Below are 10,059 nucleotides of genomic sequence, written 5' to 3'. Positions count from 1 at the left end.
AGGGAAGCATGAACATGAAGGAAGACATAACTGGCCAAAGACTTCTCCTAAAAATGGAGATTCTGGGAAGAACCAGCCAACCAGAGGGAAAATTCAAGAGTGGAGATACTTCCAAAATATGAAGTCCAAGGGTAGAGTGACTTCTAAGGTAACGTGGTTTCTCAATAATTATAGAAAAATGTCCAAAAGAATCAGAAGGACATCTTGGAGAAACCAGTACCAACTAGTATCTAAGTTTCAGAACCAAAAGAGAAGGAAACACACACATCAAGAAAAGAAAGTTTACTTAGCCACATCAGAGGAAGGATATTCAGAGGATATAATTGGTTCAGCTGAGTGAGGTTTTCCTGAGCACCTATTGGTCATTCTGCTGGACTTTAATACAAAACGTGATAGAAAAGTTTGAGTCTATGCTCTTGTCACTACTTTTTTATTCAGGCAACCAGAAAACTACTTGAGTTGTCCATGCTTTAGTAAAGTCTCAAAGACAATTTTAATACTTGTTAAGGAAAAATTATATCATCTGCATTGCTCTCAACCCAAAAAGTTTATAAAAATAGCCTAATGTAACTAAAATTATTATTTAATATTGCTAATACAGATAAATGTGAATTTTTACCTTTTTATCAAGAATAATAATTTCTTTCAGATTGTTGATGAATCTCAAAGTCATAAGAAGCAGGAAGAGCTAGTTCTAACTCAGAAAAAGTGTTAGGGTTTTTTTTTTTTTTTGGTTTGAGCTCTGTCCTTTAATGGCTGTGTGACTTTGAGCAAGTGACAACCTCTCTAAACCTAAATTTTTCATCTATAAAATAAGGGATTTCACCAGATTGATGAGGTTCTATGCAGGGCAGAGAGTTGTGGGAACCCCCTTCTGGTCAGCCCAGGTCCTTTGTAAATGAATTTTTGAACCCGAAAAGTTAGACTGGCAAAAGAAGTTTATTGGCACTGGTAAGTCAGCTTTTGCAGGCTGACTTCCTTAGTGGAAAGGTCCCAACAGAGAAGAAAAGGTCTAGCAGAGAAGTAGAAATTTCCTAGCAGAGATATCCCAATAGAGAGGTAAAGAGGGATGTGGTCCTGTGAGAGAGACAAAGAGAGGTTAACGCTGAAAAGACATTCTCTTTTCAGTGGGCAGAGAGTCCCTCACAGAGAGCTATGCCAAGGGAGGTCTCTTGGCCTGGAGCAATTCTTGCTTTGGCCTCTCAGCAAGGAATTGAGCTGAAGGAAGTTTGTTATATGAGTAGCTCTTGGTGGGGGCTGTGAGCAGTTTGAGTTGAAATCAGACTGAGATCTTTGAATTAAATGGAAATTTCAATTGCATGAGATTACTGCCTCCAAGCCTAGATTTCCAGTAGAATGGGATAGCTTACAGGGAGTGGTCGAGCCAATTTTCAGCTCAATAGAGATCTATAAAAATCTGGATCTCCAGCTCAGGCTGAGTAGGAGTGGTCCTGGATTCAACTAGTCTAACCAACCTGGACTCAACTAGTCTAACCAAGATAACAGAATAAAAGCACTTTATCTTGATTCCCTAGGGCAGATCTCTCAGGGGAGAGCTTCTCTGAAGGTTCAAGGAGTTTCTCAAGCGTTCCCCCCAAAGTCAGAGAGAGAGAGTTTCAGGGTTCCCTACATCAAGATAACCTTTGAGATCTCTTCCAGAAACAAATCTATGAACTGCAAACTATGGCATTTGTTCTCCGTCATGACCACATCGAGCCATTCAAGGAAGCTAGGCAAAGAACAACTTGTTTCTAATTTTTTCAGGAATTAGCAACTGCTGATGCCAGTGTCCATTTCACTGAGGAATCTCTAGATCAAAATTCAGTCTATTAAATAACTACCCATAGGAATTATTGGGTACAGTAAAAGAAAGCTATTTCTGAGAGTTATCTCTGAGAATAGTGGTGGCTGCCAATTCAAATAGTATTTGGGAAATGTTGCTTCTTCTTCTTCTTCCTCCTTCTCCTTTTTTTCATCAAATGTTATTCCTCTCTCCAATTGGAGCAACACATCCTTACATGTGGGTGCTTTGTCCTCAGAAATATAATTTTGGTCACATATCTTCCATAAGATATTTTAGGGTTTGGGAGCTAGATTTTAATTTTAACTCCTCCCCCCCCCCCCAAAAAAAAAAGCTAGAACATTTACTTTTTGCTCTGTGCCATTTATTTATTTATGATTTCTTGAAATATAGCTCTGAAAAAATAGGCTTTTAAAAAATTCTATTGTGTTTCAAATGGAGTTACTTAACTATGCCTTAAATCCAAATTACTCTCTGGCTTTCATCGAACCAATAGTCCTTAGCACAAGCCTTTGTGGTTCATTGTTTAAGTTTTGATGGCTTAGAATGAGGGTAAATAGAAACTGTTTTTTTGTTGTAGCAAGAAACTCAAAGATTATTCCCAAATGGATATTTTTATAATGGTAAACTAGGCCATCTTTTGTCTCAATTCTTAATTAGTCCTAAATCATTGAATGGGTGCTATCTCAGACAAACTGAGACCTGGGAAGACCTTAATTTAGAAAAGCCAAGGTCATCCACTACAACCTGGACCAGTCATCTTAACTTTTGTCTTGCCATTGGACTTCAATGGCCTTGAAGAATAGAGCAAAACTTATGATTTTGCAAAGCTCTGCCTCACTTAAAATCCAATTCATGAACAAAACAAGACATCACCCTCATGATGTCATTCGTCCTCTTTGAGAATGAAAGATGAGCAACAAGATTAAAAGTAGGTAACAGACTTAGAAGCAAAGAAGTCTGAGGAAGTAAACATATCTTATATAAACATATAAACATAAGATATATCTTATATCTTATATATGAATGTAGCCTTGTGTCCTTTCTTATAAAAGGTCCCATCTTTTCGCTAGTAAACTGCAAGTTTTGCTAGGGAACTAGCTATGGAGCATAGCCCTCATTGTACAAGAATTATAATTGACCTGATAGCTATACATTGCTAGGTATTTGATACTTGTAAATAACATAAAATTCTTATAATTATATTGGGGAGAAGGCATAAGGGATCTGGATATTCTTGGTCAGTTTATTTCTCCCAGCTACTTAAATGAAATCATAGTATGTAAGGGGTCAATAATAAAGACATAAGGTGTTTACAAGAAGTATAAGGAAATGCTTAAATGTGTTTTACTCTTTTGAAAAATGTAAGGAGGCTCTTTGGTCAAACTTGTTGGAATGAGAGGGTAATCAGCCATTTCCTCTGCTGGCCTTTTAAAGATCAAAGGACTCTAGGGACTAAATCAAGATACAAGACAGGAGCTTGGGGAACTGATTGAGAGCTAACCCTAAGAGACAGAGTCAAGTTGTAGAGATTAAGTCAAGGAAAGCCAATTGAAGGAGCTGCCTAAGACAATGGCAGGATGGGTTCATTCATACTGGCTTGAAAAACTTGAATTTTCAATTTTAGCATGAGCATTTTGAGAGATCAACTCCAAATTAGGGCTTAATTTATTGATTATCAAGAGTAAAGGAAGTAATAGAGAAAATATAAACAATGCAGATTAAACTTAAAATTGTATCATATAGTGTATCATGTATGCATTAAATATCTTTCTCCTCTACTCCCTTGCCCCCAAGCTGGTTATTAAATATTTTTCAGTAAACCAGGAGAAAGGAATGGCATATTTTAGTTTCTGGGACCATGTGTGATTCATATATATGTCTTTCCATGAGTATAGCCCAACAGATAATCCCAACAGATCTGATGAGGTGCAAATGATGAGGCTAGTGGTAGTGAAGAGGTGTGAGAAGTGGGATGGGGAATCCCATCTGGTCTGCAGGTCCAATGCAAAAGAATTTGCAAAGCTGAAAATCTGTGGCAAAAGGGATTTTTATTGACACTGAAAAGCCAGCTTTGCTAGGAAGACAGACTTCTTAATGGCAAAAGGTCCAGTCAGAAGAGAGCTTCCTTAGCAAGCATAATCCTGTTTCAGACTTCTGCAAAGATTTGGGGTTCACAGTTGTCTTTTTATTAGCCTACTGAGGTTTGGGCTAAATGCCCCAGGCCTGGATTCCCAGCTGAAAAGAGAATACTTATCTTGGAGTTGCGAGCCACTCAATAGGAATATCAGGCCAAGATCTCTAACTGAATGAGACCACTTAATTTGAGGAGGGTGTTGTCTGGGAAGGGGAGAGCCTGAGACCCTGAATCACCCTTCTTTTACAGATTAAAGGGGACACAGTTTCAAGGTTCACCCTCATCAGATCCAAATTATAAGTATTGATTATTAGGGTACTTCAGATGGGTACTATACATTGTACACTGAGAAGTTAAGCAATTTGTTTAAGGTCACACATGTATTAGAAGTATGACGTGACTAAGTCTTTTGGATTCCACTGTACCACAATGTCTTTCCCTTTATAAATACGTATTAATTAGATTGGTCCCTAACTTCCTTAGACCTGTCTTTTGGGATCCATGGGGTCAGAATCCTATGGTATAGACATGACTAAAGAGAATAGCCAAGAGCTCTAAAGCCTTGGGTGCTGTCATGAGTTCATCTGCCATTGGCACTGTGACTCAGTCACTGTCTCCATTATCTGAAACTTCAAGGTTCTCTTTGTTTACAACCTGCCAAACAGGACTTGCCCAGAGACCAAGCAAGTAAGGGGAAGATCCAACCAGGAACACCCAATCCTGAGACTGTCCTGTTCTGCCATGAAGATCAAAAGCTCTTAGATCTGAGGCTGGAAGTGACCTAAGAGGCCATCTAGTCCAACCCCTTCATTTGGACAAGGAACATTTATATAAAGATTTACAAAGCACTGTCTTAATTTAATCCTCAACAATCCAATGAGATAAGTATTAGGCGATAAGCATTTACTAAAGATTTTGATGCAGAGCATTGGAACAAAAATAAAAGCAAAACAAAAAACAAAAACCCCCACAAACAAAAGGGTATCGAGGTGACACAGACAGATAGTCAGCAGGAACTGAGTTCAAATCTGGTCTCACACACTCAACACTTCCTAGCTGTGTGATCTTGGGCAAGTCACTTAACCCCAAGTGCCTCAGCAAAACAAACAAACAAACAAAACAACAACAAAAAAACAAACAAACAAAACTGATTCCTGCCCTCAAGGAATGAACATTCTAATGGTGGAATTAGATGTTCATAAGATAGAGAATAGAGAAAAGGTCACCGGAAAGAAAATTTATTAGTAGCTAAAGGGAGTTAAAAAGGTCACATTAAAGGTAGGATTTAAACTGGGTCTTGAATAATAGCAAGAAATGTAAAAGATGGAGAAGATAGAAAGTATTCCACACATGGGGGATGGCTGGTGATAATGTGCAATGTTTGAGTTATAGGAAATACCTCAGTGTAGCTGGATTTTTAGAACTCTAGGAGAGGAGTGAAGTATAAAAAGACTAGAAAGGAAGCATTCAGATATTGAAGAGCTTTAAATTCCAAGAAGAGGCATATGTATGTGTATGTGTGTGTGTGTGTATATATATATAGTATGTATACATATGCACATATATACTTATATACACATATGTGTCATCCAAAAAGAATTTACAGACCCAGGCCATCTCTGAATCAAGGGGCAGAAGCTTTATTATGATGCCATAAGGTAGGCTAAGTTCCCTAGCAAAACTTGCAGTTTACTAGCGAAAAGATGGGACCTTTTATAAGAAAGGACACAAAGCAAGGTATGCTAACTATGCTAGTTGCTTGCCTCAGAAAAATTAACTGGTGATTAAGGATTATTCATACAAAATAACCTTGGGAATCTACAACTATAATTTGGCCTCCTGGTTGTGTACAGTAACATCAGTTCAAAATAATTCTGTCAGTGCTAGAAATTCAACAAGGACCCACTTAGGGACAAGATAATCCTGTCAGTGCAATACATTCCATGAAGGCCCACTTAGGGATAAGATAATTCTCTTGGTATCCTTCCTGGACCTCAAGTACATATTGGTTTCCTTTTGCTGGAATCTGTTCACTCACCATCAATAAAGAGCCAGTGGAGTTGATGATTGGGGGTGAGAGGATCACTACTCTTTAGGAAAAAAATTTTGGTAACTAAGTGGACAGTGAATTGGAATGGAGAGAGAGCTGAGGCAAGGAGACTAATTATTACATAATCCACTTGCTAGGTGATGAGCGGTGGTTGTTTCAGTGAAGAGGAGACATATACTAAAGATTTTGTAAAGGCAGAAACAACAAGATTAGCAACAAATTGTGTGGGAGGTGAATGTGTGTGTGTGTGTGTGAGAGAGACAGAGAGAGAGAGAGACAGAGACAGAGAGACAGAGACAGAGAGAGAAACAGAGAGACAGAGACAGAGAGAGAGAAAGAGAGAGAGAGAGAGAGAGATGGAGCTTAAGGGACATCTGTGATTAATGGGCATGACATGGATGAAGATTTAATACAAGAGCCTGACAATTCAGATAGAGAATCAGGACAAACATGATACCAAAAACCTAAAGGGGAGAGAGCATCCAGGATGAAAAGACCAACAGGATCAAATAGTGCATACAGGTTCTCAAAGGTGGAGGATTAAGAAAAGGCCATTAGATTTAGCAATTAAATAACTTTTAGGAGACAGCAGTTTCATATTATAGTAAATTGCATTTTAGTGGGTTTAAAAGACAGTGAGATGAGAGAGAGTAGAGGTGTCTTCAGCAAATGGATTTTTTTAAAAGTGTTTAACCAAGAAGGTATAGTACAGATATAGAACAATAGCTATACAAGATGGCAGTATCAAATAAGGGATCTGTTGTTGTTGTAGAGATGAGTAAGACATGAGTGTATTTATAAATAACATGAAATGACCCAGTAAATAAAGAGAAATTGAAGAAAAGGGGTGAGTGGTTGGTTGTATTAGGCCCAATCTGCTGCAGAAGATCAGAAAGGGAGAGTTGTTACAGTAAAAGATGTCACTCCTTTACTCTCCAACCCACCTTGGCTACTCTTTGTGTCACAGACCCTTCTTAAGCAGTCATATCTGAAAGAAATGTGTAATATGCCAACTTTTGCTGTGACCTAGGAAAGGCTGCCACATATATCTTCAACAAAGAATATGGGTTTAATATGTTTAAAATACTTTCAGGGAATGGAATTCCTACTCTGAGTAAAAGCTTCAAATGATTTGGAAATCATTTATAGGATCTGTGACTACAGACTTATCTTCATTTAAAAATGGAATACAGAAAATATCCTGGGCATAGAAATCATCATGGAGAATAAATTGGCTGATGGTTTGAAGATAACTTGTTATGAAATTTGTTTTTATTGTTGTTGTTCATCCTTCATTCTTGAAGAGCACCATTTCATCAGGGAAGTGACGCCATGAGCTGCACGTGAATAGGATTGAAGTGAGGGAGGGCTATATAAGGTCACCTGTTCACTTTCCCCTCCAGAGCCATCTGGGTCCAGTGGCCAGATATAGATCAAGATGACTGGAGATGACACTGAATGAAATTGGAGACCTTGGCCTTTTGAAGCTAACGTCTTTAACAGGTCTCAGTGTGAATGAAGCCTCAGGCATTCAATGATTAAGGCTAACTAGAAATTGAGGCAAAGAATTTCCTCTTTCACCAGTCAAAAAACAAACAAACAAACAAACCTTTAACTAACTAACTAAATAAATCTGGGAGAGGAAAACCCTCAGGATTTCTGGCTAAAGCAGAAATGACTATTTACATTCAATCTGAATCAATTGCTACCCAAATTTGTATCATACACAAAACACAAGAGCAGGAAATTAAAGGCCTCCTATTAATGAAACTGTTTCACTAGAAATGTTGAATTTTATTTTTTGTCCAATCATCTATGATTGGGCTGTATTGGCTCATGAAGGTTGGCTTGTTGACTATCAGATGAGTTTTGACATGGTCAAATTCAAACTATTTCTGAAAAATTTTTCCCTGGATTACAAGGCTGCTGCCTTCCAGCTGCACATATAAATGAATGATGGCACTGACTTTGGGGTCAATTTATCAAAAGGTTAATGAGAAGACTGAAACTTCAATAAATCTTGCTTGGACAGCTGGCAGTAACAACATCTGTTTTAACGTTGTTACTAGGTACAAGCTGGATCAAAAAACTTTTCTGTCTGGTAAAGTGAATAATGCCAGCCTTACTGGACTGGGATATATTTAGACACTATGATCAGGTGTAAAATTGATGTTCTCAGCTTTAATAGATGGTAAAAACCAACCAAAAAAAACCCCCAAAACTTCAATGTAAAAGGTCAGAAGGTTGGGGGAATTTGAATTGGAAGCTTAATATGGTTTTTAAATAAAGTATCAAATCTATCCCTGGAAATGAAGAGAAATGGACCTACTCTGCTTTGTTTTAATATTTTCTGTAAAACTTCAACAATCTTTTTATTCTTCTAATGAATTGTTGTATAGGTCACCATATTGAAGTCTAGAGGATTTTGAGTCCATTATAAGGAGAGACCCTTGAAAGCATGCATGGAAATTATAATGTTTGTACCACATTTCAGTTTAGTTTCTCCATATTATTTTAAATCTGTCCTTCAATGACAGTGTAATATCATGTTATAAAAGAAATGACCTGATTCTCCAATTTGTATATCATGTCCTGTGTATCATACCACTTTTCCATGATCTTTTATCAAATTAGTTTCTGTGCTTTGGTGAAAGCTTTGATTTTGCACTAGAGTGAAATAAATTAATCACATTTGGAACATAAAAGAAGACCAGAGGGAAGGGGACCAAGGGCCTTTATACAGTCTTTACATTGGCAAAGAAAAGAGTCCTTCTTCCTGTAAGACAAGAGTGAAGGAAATTATGGAAGAAAATGTCTGAGTGATATGAGATCAGGAGGGAGAGAGTAAAAGGAGACTTAACTAATGGTCTCAATTTTTTCAGTGCAATATGAGTTGAGGTTTTCATTTGAGAGGGTGAGACTTGAGGGTACCGTGAGGCTTGTAGAGATATGAAGAAGTTTGGAATAGCCATTGTATAGAGTGGAATAATAAATCAATTATGAAGAAGCTGAATAATTTCATTGCTACAATAAGCGCTTAGTTGAGATTAGATCACATTAATTTGTAGTGGACCCTATTAGCATGATTTCACATTTCCCGTAGCTGTGTTCAGCAGCACATGAAAAGAAGTAAAGGAGGGGAGAGTAATCCAAGGTGGGGATTGTTAAGATATGATCAATTATATGACAAGGGGCAAGAGATTTAAGACTGTAGTTCAGAGCTAAGTTGGTTCAACAGAAGAAGGTGGGAAAATTTAGCCAGTGCCAGAGTGACTGTCTGGCAAAGAACTGAGGAATGGAGACAGTTTGGTGTTCACAGTATAAGTAAAGAACACAGGGCAGATGGAATGATAAAAGATTATAATTAGATAAAAAGCATTTCAGAGTTTATGAACATGGAAGTGAAACATTTGTGCATGATGGCAAATCAAAGTTATGGCCATCTCTGTATGTCACTGAGATTAAGTAGAACAGGACATAAGAATTGAACACTGGGAAGTTAGAATACTTTAGAAGTCATCAGTATATATGCTGAAGTCCTTTGATATGAGGGAAAGAATTGGGATGAAGAAAAAGACTATAAGGCAGGCACTAAAATTACTGGGGAAAGGATGACAGAGTGGTAGAATTCCATAGAAAACCTACTATAGGTGTTATCACTATTATACAGATAAATAAATGAAGCCTCATACCCTTGCTCATGGTCACTGAGTTGCTATTTGTCAGGAGTGTCATGCAAACCTGACTTTTCCCTGACTGCATTTTCAAAGCTTTTTCTACCATATCATCTCCACATGCCCCCACCCTCATCAATAGAAAGCTCTGAGTTCCCATGATGATGTGAAGAAAATATTGAAAATATAAAGTATTTTCACTTTCCCTTAATTTCTACATCTCTCACCAAAAAAAAAAAAAAAAGAAAAAAAAAAAGCCTTCAGAAAAGAGAAACATTTCCTCTACTCCTTACTGTCTACCCTTTCCCACCAATCTCCCTTTTTCTGCCTGCCTGTCCCTCCATACCCCATATGCTAATTTTTTTTTTTATTTCAGGAGCAAGGGAGGGGCTTACTT

The 10,059-nt window shown here is 37.6% G+C and overlaps 1 pseudogene; it reads left to right on the top strand.

Annotated features, from left to right (window-relative positions):
* Nucleotides 1-6,985: 6,985 nt before the first annotated feature.
* On the top strand, nucleotides 6,986-8,220 carry LOC100932671 (annotated as a pseudogene).
* The last annotated feature ends 1,839 nt before the right edge of the window (nucleotides 8,221-10,059 follow it).

This window comes from Sarcophilus harrisii, chromosome 2, assembly GCF_902635505.1.
Source record: "Sarcophilus harrisii chromosome 2, mSarHar1.11, whole genome shotgun sequence".
NCBI classification, from domain to species: domain Eukaryota; kingdom Metazoa; phylum Chordata; class Mammalia; order Dasyuromorphia; family Dasyuridae; genus Sarcophilus; species Sarcophilus harrisii.
Note: the sequence above shows the minus strand (reverse complement) of the source record. Positions and strands in the feature narration are given on the sequence as shown.